The sequence below is a fragment of the Aotus nancymaae genome, unplaced genomic scaffold, assembly GCF_030222135.1.
Source record: "Aotus nancymaae isolate 86718 unplaced genomic scaffold, 86718_ANA_hifiasm-v0.15.2.pri h1tg000131l, whole genome shotgun sequence".
Taxonomy (NCBI): domain Eukaryota; kingdom Metazoa; phylum Chordata; class Mammalia; order Primates; family Aotidae; genus Aotus; species Aotus nancymaae.
The window spans coordinates 3,615,426-3,634,120 of record NW_026988546.1 but is presented as its reverse complement, the minus strand read 5'-3'; the positions used below and the strand labels follow the sequence as shown (position 1 = coordinate 3,634,120).

The following is an 18,695-nucleotide window of genomic DNA, read 5'->3' as shown; positions in this document are numbered from 1 at the left end:
TAAAAAAATCAAATGAGGTGATTTCCTGTTAAACTCTTGATTGGACACACATTAGTTTCTCTGGCCCTTTTCAAATATCATAAGAACGACTGTAAACGGATTTTTTTTTTAAATAAAAGGGACTTAAATGCACAAGGAAAGGAGAATGGGAGAGGAGAGGAAATGTCTACAAAAGTTTGGAAGCTGGAAATCAGAATGTGCATGGTGATACATGTGACTGGCCAGGAGAAGCTGAAGGCCAGTTGCCAGTGGGGTGACAGGAGGAACAACAGGAGGGCTCTCAGAAATAGGAAGTACCATGTCCCTCTGAAGGCAAGGATGATGATGAGACCATAAAGACACTATCACCTGTCATCTGGATCCACGTACTTTGACTCTTCTTGTTTTCTATTGTGGCATTCAAGATTTTGTCCCCACCTCTATTTAGGACTTGTCCAAGTTATGAGTAACCTCTGCAATGTCAAACCCAGTGGCCATTCTCTGTCCTTACTTCACTTGGATTATCAGCAGCATGAGGCTCAGTTGATCTTTAATCCTCGAAACAGCTCCTTCTTTTCAGAACACTGCTCCTTCTTTTATCCTTGAAACACCTTCTTTCAGAACCCTGCTCTCTTTTCCTTCTCCTGCCGCCTCACTGACTGTGCATCCTTCCAGGCCTCATTTGCTGGTTCCCTATCTTCTCAATGATACCCTTATTGCAGAATGCTCCAAATCGCAGTCATCGTGTGTCTTCTCTGTCTACTCATTCCCTATTGATTACATCCAACTATGTGGCTGTAAACATCATCAATAAACTAACAACTCCAAAATATACAGCCCCAACCTGGACATCGCTCCACACTCTGCAACTAATCTGCCTATTCAACGCCTCCACATGCCTATCAAATAGACATCTCAAACTTGACATGATGGAAGCAGAATTCTCCTTCTAAAAAGCTTGTTCTTCCCCTAGTCTTCCCCACGTGGCAACCACAGAGATTCCCTTTAAGAGTCAGATTAAGGCCACGCGTGGTAGCTCACGCCTGTAATCCCAGCACTTTGGGAGGCCGAGGCTGGTGATCACCTGAGGTCAGGTGATCAAGACCATCCTGGCCAACATGGTGAAACCCTGTCTCTACTAAAAATACAAAAATTAGCCGGGCATGGTGGTGCGTGCCTGTAGTCCCAGCTACTCGGGCTGAGGCAGGAGAATCCCTTGAACCAGGGAGTCGGAGTTTGTGGTGAGCCAAGATCACGCCACTGCACTCCAGCCTAGGTGACAGAAGGAAACTCCATTTCAAAAAAAAAGTCAGATTATAGGCCAGGCGTGGTGGTTCACACCTGCAATCCCAGCACTTTGGAAGGCCAAAGCGGGCAGATCACGAGGTCAACAGATTAAGACCATCCTGGCCAACATGGGGAAACACTGTTTCTACTAAAAAAACAAAAATTAGCTGGGTATGGTGGTGAGCACCTTTAGTCCCAGCTACTCGGGAGGCTGAGGCAGGAGAATCACTTGAACCTGCAGTGCCAAGATCGCGGCACTGCACTCTGGCCTGGTGACAGAGCGAGACTCTGCCTTAAAAAAAAAACACGTCAGATTATATAATACACCATTCTTCTGTTCAAAAGCCTCCAATGGCTCCATCATACTCAGCATAAAAGGCCAGGGCTCAATAGCATTGGCTTTCTGCCACTCCTGGACCTCATCTCTAACTCTCCCCATCCTTGTCACTCTGTTCCGGCTTCATTGTCCACTAAATATTTATATTTATTTTATTTTTTTATTTTTATTTATTTTATCTTATTTATTTATTTTTTTGAGATGTAGTCTTTCTCCTTCACCCAGGCTGGAGTGCAGTGGTGCGATCTTGGCTCACTGCAACCTCCATCTCCCGGTTTCAAGCAATTCCCCTGCCTTAGCCTCCTGAGTAGCTGGGACTACAGATGCGAGCCACCACACCTAGCTAATTTTTTGTATTTTTTTTTTTAGTAGAGACAGGGTTTCACCATGGCCAGGATGGTCTCGATCTCCTGACCTCATGATCCACCCGCCTCGGCCTCTCAAAGTGCTAGGATTACAGGTGTGAGCCACTGCACCCGGCCTTTATTTTATTTTTGAGATGGAGTCTCACTCTGTCACCCAGGCTCGAGTGCAGTGGTGTGATCTCAGCTCACTGCAAACTCTGCCCCATGGGTTCAAATGATTCTCCTGCCTCAGCCTCCTGAGTAGCTGGGATTACAGGCACACATCACCATGCCTGGCTAATTTTTGTATTTTTAGTAGAGATGGGGGTTTCACCATATTGGCCAGGCTGGTCTTGAACTCCTGACCTAAGATGATCTGCCTGTCTCAGCCTCCCAGAGTGCTGGGATTACAGGTTACAGGTGTCAGCCACCACACCCGGTCTGAATATTTATATTTAGGTGTATTCCCATAACAGGGCCTTTGATCTCACCGTCCCCTGTGCCTGAAATGCTCTCCTCTAAGACACCTACATGGCCTCATCCCATCTTGAAGGGGCTCCCACTGACCAAATCTGTGACTATTTGTTTATTTTAAAAGGATTATTTTATTATTTATTTTAAAAGGATTATTTGCTTATTTTAAAATTTTAATTGCAAGATTGCAATAAACAAAAATCTGTTATCAGGATTTTCAATAAAAAGAAGGAAGAATAAAGAGAGAAGAAAAAAGCTCATTTACCACTACTGGAGGTTACTACCAGAGAACTTTTTTTCTGTGAAATTAGTAATGAAGGAGAAAGCATTAAGCATTTGCTCTGCTTTTTAGGGAGAAATTATAGTTTATCTCAGTTAGGATGGGAGGTTCTTTGAAGAATGCCAACTAATAAACACAGGAGGAATGATGGAATTAGGAAAACATCCTTCGCAACCCACTGAATATAGTTTGGATGTTTGTCCCCTCCAAATCTCATATTGAAATTTGATCCCTAATGCTGGAGATAGGGCCTAGTGGGAGGTGTTTGGGTCATGTGGGCAGATCCCTCATGAACAGCTTGGTGGCTTGGTGCCATCCTGAAAGTAATGAGTGAGTTCTTGCTCTACGAGTTTTTGAGAGAGCTGATTGCTGAAAAGAGTCTGGCACCTCCCTCTCCCTTGCTTCCTCTCTTGGAATGACATGCTCATTCCCCTTTGCCTTCTGCCATGACTGGAAGCAGCCTGAGGTCCTCACCAAAAGCAGATACCAGGACCATGCTTCTCATACAGCCTGCAGACCTGCGAGCCAAATAATCCTCTTTTCTTTTCTTTTCCTTCCTCTCTCTCTCCCCTTCTTTCTTTTCTTCCTTTTCTTTTCCTTCCTTCCTTCCTTCCTCTCTCTCTCTCTCTTTCTCTTTCTCTCGTTCTTTGACAGAATTTTGCTCTTGTTACCCAGGCTGGAGTGCAATGGTGTGATGTTGGCTCATTGCAACCTCTGCTTCCCGGGTTCAAACGATTCTCCTACCTCAGCCTCCTGAGAAGGTGGGATTACAGGCACCTACCACCATGCTCAGCTGATTTCTGTATTTTTAATAGGGAAGGGGTTTCACCATGATGGCCAGGCTGGTCTCAAACTCCCGACCTCAGGTGATCCAACCACCTCAGCCTCCCAAAGTGCTGGGATTACAGGCATGAGCCACTGTGCCTGGCCTTCCTCTTTTCTTTATAAATTAACCAAACTCAGGTATTCCTTTACAGTAACCAAAATGGACTGAGACACCAATAAAATGGTTTATTTGGGCTGGAATCATTAATAGATACTGAAACCATTCAATGAAAAGATTGCTGAAGAGGATATCTACCAGGTAAAAAAACTACCACTCTAGAGCTCACCTAAGGGAAAATGTAGTTTTATAATAGTGAGAGCTGACTATTGTTACCCAGCCAAGTGATCCAACCTAGTATCACTAGTAGTAGGAAAACCAATACCCCCTGTTATGATGGAATAGGTAAGAAATATTACATATGTAAGAATACACATACGTAAGAAATATTCTTGCCAATGTGGAATGGAAAATGAGGGTGAAGCTATCCAATCCAGTTCCAAAGTTTGAGAAATTGTACATGTTCCATTAGTAATGATGGTTAAGACTAAAATTAAAATATTATTTTTGCCCTCAACTTATGTGTATTATTTCAACTGGTCACCAAGTTCTTAGGTCATCAATACTTAAGTTGTTTGGCCCTAACTTTTTAAAAACTTTTATTTTTGACAGTCTCACTCCCTCATCCAGACTGGAGTGCCGTGGTGCCATCTCAGCTCACTGCAATGTCCACCTCTGGGGTTCAAGCAATTTTTATGCCTCAGCCTCCCAAGTAGCTGGGATTACAGGCGCGTGCCGGTACACCCAGCTAACTTTTGTATTTTTGGTAGAGACAGAGTTTCACCATATGGCCCGGCTGGTCTCAAACTCCTGACCTCACCTCAGCCTCCCAAAGTGCTGGGATTACAGACGTGAGCCACTGCACCTGGTCTGGCCCTGCTATTTAATAAGCAATACTGTGAGGTATAGCTTTTGGCAAAACTCTTAGGGATGTTGGGAAAAAATTACTACCATGAACAGAGAATATTTGGAAATCTCTTCCCTAGGACCCCTTGTATATTAGAATGGAGCATATTGAATGGTCTTCATCCTTCTAACCTGGAGCCATCAAGATAGTATCCTGGCTCACTTCCAACATGACTCTAGTCTTTATTCTTGATGATTTCAATATACGGAGAGATGATCCTTCTCTCACCCTGGCCCCTCATATCCTGTACTTCTCTCTTCCATGACTTTGTCCTCCCTCGTTATCTCAGCCACTAACTCCCTCTGCCATCTTGTCATTGCCACATACATAACATCATGTAATGTAATGTTAGTACCTGACTCCAAAGAGCCTTTAAAACAACCTCCATGCCTCCCCTCAACCCCCATCCACGTAAACTGCCTTTCAGCAACCTCCACCTATCCTTGGCATGTGCTCTTTTCCCTTCAGCTTAAGTTCCACAATCAATCATTATGATTCCTCCCTTGCTTACACCCTCAACTTCCTTGCTCTCTTCCTGTTTCATTACATTGCTTTACAGATCCCCCTACCCTGGTGAAATCTAGCTCCCTGCTTTCTTTGGGCTATACCTGCACACCTGGACTGTTGCAAGACCCCGTGACCGCCTCTTAAACCCATTCTCCATGCATCAGTCAGAGAGACTTTCAAAACTCACTTTATTTTTTTATTTTTATTTTTTGTTGAGACGGAGTTTCGCTCTTGTTACCCAGGCTGGAGTGCAATGGCGCGAGCTCGGCTCACCACAACCTCTGCCTCCTGGGTTCAAGCAATTCTCCTGCCTCAGCCTCCTGAGTAGCTGGGATTACAGGCACACACCACCATGCCCAGATAATTTTTGTATTTTCAGTAGAGACAGGGTTTCACCATTTGACCAGGATGGTCTCGATCTCTTGACCTTGTGATCCACCCGCCTCAGCCTCCCAAAGTGCTGGGATTATAGGCGTGAGCCACTGTGCCCGGCCCTCAAAACTCACTTTATTGCCTAAAACGCTTCAAGGTTCATTGAACCTTCAGAATACAGTCAAAATTCAGTAAGATACTTTATGGGGCCTAATATGGTCTGACTCTGTGTCCCCACCCAAATCTCATCTCAAATCGTAATCCCCACATGTGGAGGAAGGGAGGTGATTGGATCATGGGGGTGGCTTCCTCATGCTGTTCTTGTGATAATGAGTGAGTTCTCAGTTTCTCCCATGCTGTTCTTGTGACAATGAGTGAGTTCTCACTAAATCTGGTGGTTTTATAAGGGGCTCTTCCTCCTTTGCTTTCTCTTCTCCCTCCTGCCACCTTGTGAAGAAAGTGCCTGCTTCCCCTTCTGTCATGATTGTAAATTTCCTGAGGCCTTCGGAGCCATGTGGAACTGAGTCAATTAAACCCCTGTCCTTTATAAATTACTGAGACTCAGGGAAGTTCTTTATAGCAGAATGAGAACAGGCTAACATAGGGCCCTCCATGCTCTGACCCTCTCTTGCCTCTCCAACCTTCTTTTTCAACATGCACCCTTCCCCACAGCCCACACTTTGCACTTTGCATTCTGCAGTTCCTAGAATGTTTCCTGTTCTCCCTCCTTGGCACATCTCGCTCCCTCTGGAAATGGCATTTCCTAACCAACCGGACTAGTCTCTCAGACCTTACTGAGATGTCACATTTTTCAGAAGCCTCCCTGACACCTGTCCTGTGTGCTCCATAGATTGCCATCAGGTAACAGCCCTGAGCCTATACTGCAGGTACCTGTTTACTTATTTGTCTCCCTCACTACACTGGGAGCTTTTTGGGGGCAGGCAATGTGTTTTGTCCACTGTTGACCCTACAGGGTATGGCACAGTGACATATAGAATGTACACCATAACTAATTGTTGAATCGTCATAAAATCTGTGAATGGTGTTGTTTAAATACAGATATATACACCTGTCCATGTATGTTTCAAAGAGTTCAGTCAACTGTCAAATGTGACAGGATGTTTGAAAGAGTTCAGTCTTGCTGAACCAATCAATTCTGCTTCCAACTTCCTAAGTTTCTGTGGGTGTGAGCTCATTCTCCCTTATTATTTCATCTTTCAGCATAATGCACTACTGAATCCTTATAACATTCAGCACACTCTTTCCTATGGAGTAAATCATATGTTACTGTGTGTACATCAGCCAAGGGACTTCAGTACAAACCTCTGTTTTTAATAGTTTCATGTTGTTTGTTTTTTGTATTTGAGAGACTAGATGTAAATGTTTCCAGGGAAGTTTACTGCCAGATGCAGAGATGAAAGGACAGAAGCCATGTCCTTACCCATGGCTGTCCTTCCAAGGGTCACTTTCATAGGTTGGCACTTTCATAGGTCCCTTGAGATAGCAGTAATGACATAATTTTCAAAAATGAATTTTAATGAAGTTTAGAAAACAGAAATAAGGTACAGTGCCCCAAAGAACTCCCTCAGGTATGGGGGTCCAGAGTGGCCATCTCTACACCCCCAGAGTGACCCAAAGTTCAGCCTGACTCCCCTTACATGAGAAAGATAATCCTATGAGAATAAATATAAGTAGATGGATGAATGAATCTAAGTGCATGAAATTGAAACAAGAGGACTTCAACCATTATGTGATGGCATAAAACAGAATATCCTGGAACGGACAAAAATAAAACTTTGGATTGGGTGAGGTGGCTCATGCCTGTAATCTCAGTGCTTTGGAACACAGAGGCGGGAGGTTTGCTTGGGGCCAGGAGTTTGAGGTTACATTGAGCTATGATCTTGCCATTGCACTCCAGCCGGAACAACAGAGAAAGACTGTCACAAGGACGCTGGAATTTATCCATAAATACATTTTTATTTATGTATTCTCCATCTCTCTTTTTATCCTATTTTATGTAGAGAGCAATGTGATTTTTTTTTTACTTCCTTTACCAAGGCTGCCTACTAGTTTGCAGTTAATACCACTTTACTGTATTCTATAAAGGCATTGCCAAGGTCAGTTGGCTCAAGGTTTGTGTTTCTTCCTTGAGAAAAATACAGAAAGAAGAAAAAAAGATCTTTGTTTGAATAGGAGAGTGGAAAAGGAAATTGGAATTGAAATACAATCGTACATTTCCTGCAGAGTTCACCAATTATTTTTCATTTTCAAATCGAGTTTTGCCATTTCTCCTTAATGGGAATGCTGCCATTTAGAGATAAACATAAAAAAAAAAATAAAAACCAAAATAACAGCAAAAAAACCACGCACAAAAAACACCCATAGTAAGAGGTTGCCACTGTTTTTCTGTAGCATCTCAGTAGATGACCTCCTGGTGTTGCAGTTGGCAAATGGTTGTGAGTCTATTGAAATTACGGCCGTGCCTGATGGCTCACGTCTGCAATCCCAGCACTTTGGGAGGCCAAGGCGGGTGGATTACCTGAGATGAGGAGTTCAAGACCAGCCTGGCCAACACAGTGAAACCCCGTCTCTACTAAAAATACAAAAATTAGCCAGGCGTGGCAGCACATGCCTGTAATAACAGCTACTCAGGAGGCTGAGGTGGGAGAATTGCTTGAACCCTGGCGGCGGGGGTTGCAGTGAGCCAAGATTGCACCACTGCACTCTTGCCCGGGCAAAAGAGCGAAACTCCGTCTCAAAAAAAAAAAAAAAAGGAAAAGAAAAAAAAGAAATTACGCCATTTGTTTTAAATCATGACATCTTTGAAAAGCATGCAGTCTGAATTCGTTGGGTTAGCGATGAGAATATGGAAGTTGAAGTGCATGTATAGAAGTCTATAAAATGGTAAAAACCGAAAGATAAAAAAATGAGCTATTCGAGTATTCTCCGTCTTGCTAGTAAAAAAATCTGCATGTCAGTTTTCAAAACAATACTGATTGTTTCATAAGTACCTGCAAACTCTGAAGCATTTTAAGCAAGGGAATGAGGGAAAAAAAAGTATCTTCATGTTTTGTGCATTACAACAATGAATGCTATTGCGTAACAATGTGGAGTCTTCAAAGCAACCCTGCCAAGAGGGAGAAAGTGGTCCTTTTCGATGTATTGTTTTCTGCTAGAAGGCCCTCAATTAGAATTGTACTTAAGCATACGTAATATAGGATATCATTTTTATATTAGTAGAAAATTGCTACTGCTGCACGTGGGATGGGATACCTGCCCTCCGTTTACAAACAGCCAGGTGCAATGCTGCGCGGGCACCCAAAGGATAAAGGACAGTGTCTGTGCCCTGCGGGAGCAGGCCACGAGTCCCGAAAACGCCCTGGAGCAGTGCTCCTTCCGCGAACCTGCGAGGGCAGTGATTCTTGGTTGCTCCCCACATAGGAAAGTGTCAGTTAATGTGTGTCCCTTTCTCCACTAGATGTCACTGTAAATCAATTGCTTGAGGACGGGACCCCAGTGTTTGGCGCATCTTCACACAGTGCCGGGGTCTGAAGCCCAGTCAGTGCCTGCACTTGCGTCCTTCCCGACAGTCGAGCCCCTAGGGGGGCGGGCGCAGGGACTCACTGTGCAAGGAACAGAGTGCCGTCTGAGCGGCGACCAAGGCGCCGCGACCCGGGCACGAAGCGCGGGGGTGGCCAGGGCAGGAAAGGCGGGCGCACGGTGGGCGGGCGGCGCAGTGCGGGGGCGGGCCCGCGCCGCGCTCCCCTCCGCCCCCGCGAGCGAGACGGTCACGTGCCACCGAGGCGCTGCCCGCTGCTGGCGGCTGCAGAACAGGAAGGCGGGGCCGGAGAAGGGAGGGACGCAGCGGTAGACGCGGGGCTCGGAGGTGCCACGCCCGAGGCTGGGGTCGCCTCGGGCCGGGTGGTAGCCGAGCGCGTGCGCCGCGCCGCTGTGCGTGCGAGCGGGGGCGTGGTGTGGCGTGGGCGGGGCCAGGGAGCGCGCTCAGGACGTCAGGAGGCGTGGCTGCGACGCGCGCGCCAGCTTGAGGGGGAGGGGCGGAGAGTCGCTGCGGAGCGCGCGCGGGGCTGGTCGCCGTGAGCGTGGGGGAGCGTGGACTGATTCGCGGCGCGGTGGAGGGGCTGCCTTCTCGCGGCCCTCCTCCCCGGTCCGTGCGAGGGCACTGGCGGCGGTGGGGCCGGGGTCTGCAAGGCCGGAGGAGGCGGCCGGGCCCGGGCATGGTGGTCTGGGGCAACGCGGAAGGTGAGCGACCCTTGGGCCGGCGGCGGCGGGGTGGGGGAGGGGCGGAACCGGACACGCGTCGCCCAGAGGCGCTGCAGACCCGCCCGGCGGCGGCCAGAGCGCGGCCGGCATGAGGTGGGGCGGGGGAGGGGCGCCTCGCCCCGGCCCCGGCCCCGGCCCGCGGCCGTCTTCTAGCGGCCTGCGCTGCCCGCGGCGCCCGCCCCTCGCTCCCGCAGCCGTCAGGTTATGTAACGTGTGACCTCCCCTTCCCCTCCGTCATGGCGCGGCCGGCCCCGCACCGCTGCCGGCTCCACGGCCCTTCTCTCCGTGCTCCCCGCGTCCAGCCGGCCGGGTCAGACCGCGCCGCAAACTCCTTCCTCCTGCGCCGGCGCCTCGGCTGGCCATTGAGTCCCGCGCCATTCATTCACGCGCGCGTTCGGGCGTTCGTTCCAGAATGTCGACCTGGTTGAACCGCCGCTCCTACCCAGCCTCTCGCCACAGCGTTTCCCCGCACCCTGCCCCCGTGGTCCCCGGTACATCCTGCAACCGCGGTCAGAACGTCCGAAGGCGGTTGCGACTCCCTTATTTTTCCTTGCAGCTTGTCGGTTCCCTTAATAAGCAGGGCGCCGTTCCCCAACTGTCCTTCCGAGCTCCCATTGCCTACTTCTGTACTGTTACAGTGATGCCGCCCTGGGCGTACCGAGCTGCGCTGTGTTTCGCTGCTCTTCCTACCGATTCCCAGTTTGTAAAGAAATAATCTGAACACTCCTTAATGTACTCTAACGTAAAATACATTGTAGGTAATATACGTCTGCTAATTCTCGTTATCTGCACGTCTTCTCACGCCATATACTAAGTAGAAATTGTTTCATTTAGGTGAAAATAATGCAGACTAGCACGTAGCAGTAACAAGGGCTTGTAACTATTAAGGACTTTGTGTAGCAATCCGTAATTCTGTGTATCTGCCTGGTCTTTCTGGACTTTGCACTTTAGTCTCCAAGAATAAGCCATTTCCTGTTTAGGTAGGGAAGGACCAACCATAACCTTGGTTCTTCCTATAGAGTGCTGTATACAGCAAATCAGCCTGTGGGAAACATCAACCTTTCACACACGTCCTTGGCTTTCGCGTGCAAGCACAAGTGCTGCGTGGTGTTCTCTCCCATCCTATACTGGACACTTAAAGTTCCTCTTCCAGGAATTATTCTCCAGTAAACAAGGATCTCTTCCATGCAATTCTTAGGATATCTCTTTGCCACTTTGCCTGAGTTATGATTTATCTTTTTATTCTTGTCTTATTTTGTAGGACCTTTGAGGATGGAGTTTGTACCAAACTCCTGTCTTTTGTTTTGGAACCATAAACGTTATTTTGTGGTAAACAGTACATATTTAATATTTTTTCTAAGGATGGGGAATTGCTCTTTTAGAATTAATTTCTAGAAGGTCTCAAGTAGAACATAATTTTTTAAAAATAATGTGCTTGAATGTATAAGATCACTACATTTCTCCCACTCCCAACTTCAAAACTCTGATTCTACATAGGAGAATTAAAACCTTGTCCTCACCAGCAACAAACTGGTCATTATACGTAAGTTTCAGTGACTACAAATAAAATATATTTGAAAGCCTTTTTTCTTTGATAGCTGTTGTAGTGGTAAGATAGGAACTTCAGTTAGATGTAGGTTGGATTTCTGGCTCTGCCACTTGTTAGCTGGTGACTGGACAAGTTAAGTTACTAGTATCTGATTTTTTCTCGTTTGTAGAATGAAGGTATTATTTCTCACCTTGGGTAGCTGAGGATTAAATGAGTTCTTAAATGTGAGACATCTAGTGAGACCATGTTACGCAGGAGGTGCTCAATAAACACCTTTGGTATACCCATTTATTGCAATTCACAATCTAGAATGAGTCAGGATGTGCTAGAGACAAAGCGTGAGAGGAAAGGTAATCAGAAGAGGTGACAGGTACGTCTTGTCTCCAAATAAATGAACAAGTCTGACACTAAAGAGCACTGTACCTCTTTCTGCTTCTCAAGAATGTATGGGTGGGTATATGTGGCATATTACTAATCATAGGGTATGTTAAACAGAACATTTAAAAATGAAAAGTTTTTTTCTGTTGTTATAATAGCACCAACTGAGGCGTTAACATGGACATTAAAAAAGAATCTTATTTTTTTCGAAAGACAAGTCAGGAGAGGAGACAGGAAAAGGGATATTAAAAAGACTCTTCAGAGGTAATTAGGTTTCAGGCTCTTCTTTTAGCATCTGCTTGTAAACGGTACAGGAATCCTAGTCATAAGTTCCAGTATCTCTTGTTTGGACTGTTGCCTTAGTGCCTTTACTGGTGTCTTTATTTCTCTTGCTCCCTGACTGTCCCCAGGGATTCCCCTTGACAATCAGAGGGAATCTTTTTAAAAATGTAAATCAGATTCTCACTTTCTTGCTCAATATTCTCCAAAAGCTTCTTGTCAACACAATTGAATCTAAGCCCCTTAGCACATCCCATCAGGGCATGGCAGCTGCCAGCTTCTAACCTTACCTCTTACCAGGTGACTGACTTTCAGCACCCTACCCCAGTCCCACAGTCCTTTTGCCGTTTCTTGAACAAACTGTTCCTACCTTAGGATGTTATACTTGCTATTCTTTCAGCTGGACCACCCCTTCCTCTAGGTGGTCATGACTCTTCACATCTTGTGTTTCTGCTCAAATGTCATGGCCTCAGAGAGGCCTTTTCTAATTCTGAAATAGGAGCGAGCCCCTTCCTTTATAATTTTTGATTCTTCATTATCTTTTTCTCCATAACATTTATTACTAGGTGAAGATAAACTGTTTTTGTTCACTTACTTAGTGATTTCCACTATTAGACTTGTTTAGCTCCCAGTCTTCTTCCCAACTAGAGAGCAGAGGCCTTGTCTGACTTGTACACAGCTTTATCCCCAGTGCTTAGAACTGTGCGTTGTACATAGCAGGCTCTCAGTAAAACTTGTTGAGTAAGTGAATAGTATAGTTGATTTGAATATTGGTTCTGGAATCAGACAGCCTGGGTCACAATTCTCTGGCTCCTACCATTTACTGATTGTGAGACCATGGGTACGTTAATAAGTTGGTGGTGCCTCAGTTCCGCTCATTTGTAAGATGACTATAATAATACCTATCTCATAGAATTATGGTGAGTAATAATTGAGTTAATATATGTAAAGTGCTTAGAACAGGGTAATTTTAAACCTTCTACTAACTAATTGAAATTAGCTTGTTCACTTAGGATTTTGTATTTTGGCATGAGGTAAAGGTGGATTAATTGAAATTTTTTCTTTCTTTAAATTTTTTGAGACAGGGTCTTGCTCTGTCGTCCAAGCTGCAGTGCAGCGGTGTGATCACAGTTCACTGCAGCCTTAACCTTCTGGGCTCAAGTGATCCTCTCCCCTCAGACTCCTGAGTAGCTGGGACTACAGGTGCATGCCACCATGCCTGGCTAATTTTTTAATGTTTTGTAAAGATGTGGTCCTATTATGTTGCCCAGACTGGTCTCAAACTCTTGGGCTACAGTGATCCTTCTGCTTCATCCTCCCAAAGTGGTGGAATTACAGGTTTGAGTCACCGTGCCTGGCTAAATTTTTTATTTATTATTTTTGTGCTGAAGTTTTGTTAGCTGCCAAAATTATATTTATGGAACTCCTTTAAAAAATACATTTTGTGGATGTCTAGAACAAATTAAAAAATAAACTGCTGAGAATGGTGACTGGTGTTTGGTTTTAATGTGTAAGTCAGATTTTTTATTCTTCAATCTGTAGAAGATGGTTAGAGTGATTATCTCAACAACCGCCCACCAGAGTGGCTTTTATATAGTTCCCTTTGAAGTTCAGCTGGAGATCTGATTGTGGTGATGAAAGGACTTGCTAGAGGCTTCCTGTCTTCACACAGGAAAGTCCTTGAAGATCCAGTTGAAGTATGAGTCTTGTAGTATTTGGGAAGGAAATTTTTATCATCTTTAGTGTGTTCAGTTTCTGCTGCCTTAAAATGTGAGTTTTTCCCCTCAAATTATATTTGGTTATTAATTGGAATTTAAAGTAGCCCAGCTGTGCTTTGTATAGTTTTATTCTTTTCATAATAAGATTTTTTTTTTCTTTAGCAGTTACAGAAATAGAAGAAAGAATTAATGGAAGTAGTGACTGTAATAATAGATACTTTGAGCTAATACAATTTGAATTTTTCTCATAAACTAAAATTCTGTCTGTGGCAATTAAACTTCCATAATACCACTTATTTTAAATTAGTTCACTTGTCCTTAGTAAAATGCTTCTTTGTAGGACTGTTACTTTATTTCTCAGTTTGAACTTTAACAAGCAATAGGATCCTAAACTTTAGACCTAATTTTTTTTAAAAGTCAGAGGACTGCTTCTTTGTGTATTGTTTCTTCCAAAATTTAATAATTGTGAGTTATTAAATATTTACTGTGTGCTAGGCTCTTTGCTAAGTGCAATGTCTCATTTAATATCTACAACTACTGTATAAGGTTGGCACCATTATAAAGAAACAGATTTAGAGAGGTATTGTTACTTGGCTGGTCACACAAGAAAAGAGCCAAGATTTCAGGCTAGTTCCCAAGGTCATAACCAGTCTGCTATGAAGCACATTAAAAACGACAAGGTTTTTGTTTGGAAGCGTGCTGTTACATTTTATCACATTAGTTGTGCGTGTCTGTTCTTAGCTACTGGCAGCTTCATCATTATTTATGGCTAATTTTTTAAAATTTTATTTTAGATTTTACTACTACTACTATACTTAAATGCGTGTATTATAAGTGTGAAATGTTTTAATAGGATGATAACTTGCAACGTAATTAATATTTTTCTCATTTACTCGTATTTAAAAGTCATTAAAAATAAGTCAGCATCATGTGTCTTGGTGCTTCAGCTTTGTAAATAGTTTGAAAAGGTTTTGCATATAATAGATACATCAGATTTAAGAAAACATAAATGTCTAAGTTTGCTTAAGACTAAATTGCAGATAGCAAGTAAATATTTAATGCAAGTTACTGGTGATGTGTTCCTGCTGATTATGGAGCAGTTTTTTTTTTTTTTTTAAACTTTTAGGTTCTGGGGTACATGTGAAGGTTTGTTATGTAGATAAACTCATGTCATGGGGGTTTGTGGTATAGATTATTTCATCACTCAGGTATTAAGCCTGAAATACAGTAGTTTATTGATACAATAGAATTTAAAACTTGGGTCATTCACTTAAGTTAAATGTTTTAATTACATAATTGTCGCTTGGGTTATAAACTACATACTTGTTGATATTTTAAAAGCTTAATAATTGGCTGTAAAAGTTTGAATTTTGGTATCCAGTTTGTTCTTTTAGATGTAGGTAATTCATTAGTTATTTGGAAGAAAAAATTGGGAGATTTTCATGTGTGGGGTGGAGGCATTGATCATCTGTTTGTGTTAGGGTTGTAAAATGTTTTAGTAACTTAATTGCTGTTTTGAATTTTAGCACTTGAGTCGAAGTTACTTACACTGTTCAGGTTTACTATGTTGGAGGCTAATACTCTTTTGCAAATTGTTTATGCCTAATCTTAGTTCAGATTGTCACTTCAGATTGTTACATAGAATAAGACTTCTGGTGTATTGAAGAATGTAGCATGTTGTTGTGTTTTGTTTTTGTTTTTTTAAATGTAATTTTAAATATATGATATTCTTGGTGTGAAGCAAAGGAAGAATCCAGAAGCAATGACAACTTCTGCTCCCTTTATGTTTGCTTGCAGTTACATTTAATAGAAGGATTTGTGAGAAAAGGGATTTGTGAAAGCTAGAAGTGATAGCAGGTCCAGAAGAGTGTGACTGTATTTTTGAATTGCAGTTGCTCTGAGGGATTTGTTTTTAGTTATGCATCATTATTTATGCCAGTTAACCTTGTGAGTTCAGAGATCTAATGACTTGTATGGGTGGAATGCAGAAGGTGTGGACTTCTGCTAAGATTTAGATTATGGTGTAGGCTAGGCTCAGGAGCCAGAAACTCTCCCATCCATTTACATACACAAATTTACATTTTCTTAAAACTTAAAAAGTAAGGTTTAAACTTTTTAGTATGATGTATTCAATATTTAAGGTCTTCTCTTACATTTCTCCACCTATGTTAGTTTGTCTGTCTCTACATCTGGCCATGTGTCCTACATACTAGTAAGTTCTAGAATGTTGTCCTAAACATCTTTTTTTTTTTTTTGAGATGTAGTTTCGCTCTTGTTACCCAGGCTGGAGTGCAATGGCGCGATCTTGGCTCACCGCAACCTCTGCCTCCTGGGTTCAGGCAATTCTGCTGCCTCAGCCTCCTGAGTAGCTGGGATTACAGGCACGCGCCACCGTGCCCAGCTAATTTTTTTGTATTTTTAGTGGAGACGGGGTTTCACCATGTTGACCAGGATGGTCTCGATCTCTTGACCTCGTGATCCACCTGCCTCGGCCTCCCAAAGTGCTGGGATTACAGGCGTGAGCCACCGTGCCCGGCCCCTAAACATCTTTTTGTATTTTTCTTTTCATTTCTTATGAGGCAGGGTCTCACTCTATAGTTGAGGCCTGAGTGCAGTGACATGATGACGGCTCACTGCAGCCTTAACCTCCCAGGCTTAAGCAGTCCTCCCATCTCAGCTTCTATAAGTAGCTGTGACCACAGGCGTGCACCAACATGACTGGCTAATTTTTTAATTTTTTTTTTGTGGAGACAGGAGTCTCACTTTGTTACCCAGGCTGGTCTCCAACTCCTGGGCTCAAGCAGTCCTCCTGCCTTAGCCTCCCAAAGTGCTGAGATACAGGTGTGAACCACTGCACCTGGCCTTTTTATGTTTTTGATTATGAATTTTCCTTCTTCCTGAAATCTTTGCTTTCCTGTTACCCCTTACCACCGCCCTTCTATCCCATAAAATCCTGCTGATGGTTCTTAGTTCAGATCTACCTCTCAGTGATGCTTTCTTGGGTGTCTTCTTGAACATGAGATTTATTGCTGTTTTCTCTGCATTTATTATTTTTACTGTTTTGGTCTTGCTCTGTCACCCAGGCTGAGTGCAGTGGTTCACTGCAGCCTCGACCCTCCGGGCTCAAGTGATCCTCCCACCTCAGCCTACTGACCACAGGTGTGTGCCACCATGCCTGGCTCTTTTTAATTTTTTAAAAATTTTTGTGGCGATGAGGTCTTGCTGTGTTTCTCAGGCTGGTCTCATGCAAGAGATCCTCCCACCTTGGCCTCCCAAAATGCTGGGATTACAGATCTCATAGTTGTATACAAATCTTTCTTCTCTGATAACCTTGGATTTTGGTTTATACTCCTTTTATTCACCTTGCAAACTGATAGATTATAGTAAATGCTAAGTAAATATGGAGAAAAACCATTAGCTCAGACCTGGAATTTGGGGTAAGGGGAAGTAGTGAGAAGGACAGCAAATTTTGTCACTTGTAATCTAATTAAAACCTTCAGCTGGTGAATTGCATTACTCCTGATGTGAAATTCATTCTACTTAGGACACATTATAGCATCATTCACTCTACCATATATAACCTTTTTTATTACCACTGAACTGTCCTTTTTTCTGTTCTCACCACTATACATACATTTTTAGGTACAGGCAAAACCAGTGGTTCTCAAAGTGTGTGCCACAGTCCAGCAGCATCAACATTTAGAAATGCAGAGTCCCAGCCCTACCCTTAGACTCACTGACTGAATCAGAAACTTTGGAGTTGGGGCCCACAGCAGTCGTGTGTTTTAATAGGCTCTGCTAGTGATTCTGATGCATGCTGAGGCATGAGAATCACTGCTTTAGATACAGTTCCCTCTTCTTTGTTAATATCTTCTTTATTCTCCAGCTAAGTTCTGTTCCTATTACTAGCTCTTCTACTGTGGCCTTTGGAATCCCTGATTTATTGCAACATTGAGCTTTTCTACAGATAGTCGTTTGGCTTTCCTGTGAGATTATACCACTTCTGCTTAGTGAAGATCAGTTGCTTCTTACTCCTTCCTCTAGACTCTTTAATTTTTATCATTTCATCTCCAGATTATTCTTTTGTTTTCCTTTGTAGCTTGATCCCTACTTAAGAACATGCTGACTGAGATGTATAGAACATCCTAGTGGAGATGCTTAGTAAATGCAATTGGGCCTCATGGTTTGCAATACAGAAAAGCAGGAAAATTGAGGGGAAGGTGTTTGGGAGGTGGGTGATTTGGCTGCACTCTGAAAACTACAGAAGGCAGTTGTTCTTGGTACTTTTTAAGAAAATTTTTATTTTTTATCTTTTTGAGACTGAGACTCGGTGTCGCCCAGGCTGGAGTGCAGTGGTACGATCTCGGCTAACTACAACCTGTCTCCTGGGTTCAAGTGATCCTCCTGCCTCGGCCTTCTGGGACTACAGATGTGCACCACCACGCTTGCCTAATTTTTGTATTTTTATAAAGATGAGGTTTTGCCCTGTTGGCTAGGCTTATCTCGAACTTCTGACCTTAGGTGATCACCTGCCTCAGCCTCCCAAAGTCTTGGGATTACAGGCATGAGCCACCATGCCTGTCCTCCTTGGTACTTTATTAAAACAGTGTCTCTACTTTGTTCCCTTTTTATGGAAATCTGTAATTTAAGGGAACAAAAGCAATAGTCATTCTTGAAGAAAGCCCCCTTCAGTTTGTATTAAAGATGATTTTTGTTAAATCAAGCATCTTTTTTTGGTAGTTCTGAATAACAAAAAGAATAAGAGAGAAAACTGCTATATTGAATTGTTTGGGATAGACACTTTCCTTTTAGTCAGATCAGCCTCAAACTGGGACATTACAAATGTTTGTTATATTCAGGTTTAATATATCCAAATATTTTTTTATAGTACATCTTAATTGTTTGTCTCTCTGTCTCTGTAGATATTGAATCAAAATCATTAAAATGCTCAAATGTACTTACACATTAGGGTACAGGCTAAGCTGCTGTAACGGAGACTTCAGAATACAATGGCACAAACAATATTGAAGTTTATGTTTCTCCTATGATAGTCCAAAGGTAGACAGGCAGTCCATAGTGGATGAGCACTTCAGTGTTTTAGGTCATTGAGAGTTCCGTAT

The 18,695-nt window shown here is 43.5% G+C and overlaps 1 protein-coding gene across 4 annotated transcripts in view; it reads left to right on the top strand.

Annotated features, from left to right (window-relative positions):
• The first annotated feature begins 9,430 nt into the window (after positions 1-9,430).
• The window catches only part of REV1 (REV1 DNA directed polymerase), an 88,453-nt gene continuing 79,188 nt past the window's right edge, over positions 9,431-18,695 (top strand). For all 4 annotated transcript variants that reach the window (XM_012475833.3, XM_021671752.2, XM_012475832.3 and 1 more), the window contains exon 1: positions 9,431-9,630. The gene's annotated coding sequence lies outside the window, so the exon portion shown is untranslated. The remainder of the gene's footprint in view (positions 9,631-18,695) is intronic.